At 31.3% G+C, this 2562-nt stretch overlaps 1 long non-coding RNA gene across 1 annotated transcript; it reads left to right on the plus strand.

Annotated features, from left to right (window-relative positions):
* Positions 1-882: 882 nt before the first annotated feature.
* Positions 883-2270, plus strand: LOC128168365 (uncharacterized). Its single transcript, XR_008241328.1, has 3 exons — positions 883-1060; positions 1272-1343; positions 1756-2270. It is a non-coding gene; the product is annotated as an uncharacterized LOC128168365 (long non-coding RNA).
* The last annotated feature ends 292 nt before the right edge of the window (positions 2271-2562 follow it).

Here is a 2562-nt window from a genome sequence, read left to right on the forward strand (position 1 = left end):
TCATTGTTAAAAAGTAGTCCCTATTTTTTGTAATGATCACATACTTTTTTACTTAATATCCCACCTTTAGAATTAGATAAAGATAAAAAGAAAAGAATATACAGTTGACACATAAGAGGTTTTTTACTTTGTTTAATATTTTAACGTTGGAAGAATAATTTGATCAATTATTACATAAACTGACCTTAAACTCTACATTTTTATTTCAAGCTGGGTTTATCGACATGATAAAATAGAGGAAAAAGAAATCTTTTGATTTGTTCTTTCTTCCCGTGCAAATTGTTGTTTAAATACTGGGGTATAAATATAGAACAATTCAAAAATCATTTTAATTACAACTCGGAGCAGAATATAAAAGTTTCCTTGTCTCCTACTGTGGAATCATCATTGTTCGTGGGAGACTAATGTTCGTGGCTTTCGTTGAAAACCCTTGCCCACAGCTTACATCCCCACGATCGTATATACAATCATTTGTTTGATATTAATTAGATTTATCCTAATTAAACTACCAACGAAACTACGTCCCCACGAACCAGGACAATTTTTGCTATCCACAAACGTTGACCCCCCCCCCCCCCCACAATTAAAAATGATTTCACAGTATCCAGCTCGAATTCACTCCTCATTGCTCTAAACACTTACTTAATATTGAGAACAGCTAAGCATAATGATTTACCCCCCCCCCCCTCCACTCCTAACCACCAAATCGATTTGATTTTTCTGATTTTTACACCGTAAGCAACAAAAGGAGAGCCAAGCCAAGCGTTTAGACATTACCAGCTTATTCCACGCACAGAGTTGAAAATCCGTATCAAATGACTGTTAAACTTTAAATGTTAGAAACCAACCGTTAAGAGGGTTGATGTTCGCAATTAACCTACTTCCTCTTAATGCCGATTACATGAACATGTGTTCATGTTTATATTTGACACAAATCGAACAGGCCATTTAAAATTAATACTGTGAACATAAATCTTAAAACAGAACAGGTCATAAAATGGATTGGGAAAGACAGTATCGGGAATTCGTACATCACTTCAACAATTTGGATATTCACCAGGTATGTCGAGAGAGAGAGAGAGAGAGAGAGAGAGAGAGAGAGAGAGAGAGAGAGAGAGAGAGGGTAACATATGTTTCTCAACTTCACCAGTTAAATGATTAAGATTTTAAAAACATAACTGAACGTTATGTTTTTGTAGTAATGCATAGATCCCATGAATATGAAATATTAAATAGTTTCTATCTGTATTTATTTTGTTTTTGTGTTTTAGTCTGTGACACTAATTCTTGAAGTTCATATGGCTCAAAAACATGGGCGATACTGGAGAAGGAAGCCAAGAAAGGTTCGCCATTTTAACTTGTTTATTTAAAGGTTTAAATCGTATAGTAAATACAGGAATATTTTCAAATGATAATACTCTTACAGTACAATTCTTAACAGGACTGGGTAAAATTTAAGTCTGTATTTAAATCATTGAGACGAAGAACTCTGAATGAATGATTGGATCCGATGTTTTCTTCAAAAGATAAAATGATATGAGCTGGTATACCAGTTTTAAAGTAAAGTAAATCTTTATTTACCGTTACTGTGTTAATTATCCAGTCGCCAAACGTTCTTAATGAAAACGTCACTGTATTGAATGCATAAAATATGTTATGGATTACACCATTCATGCTAAAGTTTCAGAAAGGTTTGTTAATCAAACATCATTGCTCGTTTTTATGTTTATCTGACGCTTTTTTTTTAAATTTCAGATACGAACAGAAGATAAATTTTTAGTAGCTTTAAAATGTTTCTTTATTATAATTATGTGCATGATCAGATATTCGTTTGGAGAGTTCGGTATTTTTAAAGAATTGTCATATACATTTAGACGGATGAATAGCCTTCTTTAAAAATTGTGCATTTACCAAGTTTGGAGAAAAATAAGATTAACATTTCAAATCCTTTAGAATGCTACGATATATTTAACTTTGTATTGTTAGTATATGTGGAAATTGAGATACATGTTAATATTTATGTATAGTTTAGATAATAAATGTTACTATCACTAGAGCAAAAGTAATTAAAATCTTAAAAACAAATTATAGCCAAAGTTTGTCTTTTATAAAGCGATAAAAAATGAGCTTACTTAAACTAGTACTTAAGAGCTAATGTCTTATTTTGTAAAGTTATGTATTGTAGATTTTCTTTACAAGACTGTTGTTACGTCATTCATTGTTTTATACTGTGTATAAAATAAAATATATTCAATTCAATATATGTAATAAAGGCTTGAACAATTTATCAGTTTCAGTTGTAATTCACGGAATGTTTAAAGTCAGAATTTGATTGGTTGAGAATTAGGGACGTCAATTTTACTCAAACTGATTAGTCACTTCATCATGGGCTTTATTCGATAATTAGGTGGACTTGTAAATTTAAATTGTGTATCTTTTTTCAAATCACGTTATGTTTAAATATTTACATTCACTTTTTTCCCTCTGTTAAATTGCATTGGTTGATTTGAGTGATATTTATGCATAACACAGAAGACCCAATCACCAAATCTGGTGCGTATG

Source organism: Crassostrea angulata, chromosome 10 (assembly GCF_025612915.1).
Source record: "Crassostrea angulata isolate pt1a10 chromosome 10, ASM2561291v2, whole genome shotgun sequence".
NCBI classification, from domain to species: Eukaryota; Metazoa; Mollusca; class Bivalvia; order Ostreida; family Ostreidae; genus Magallana; species Magallana angulata.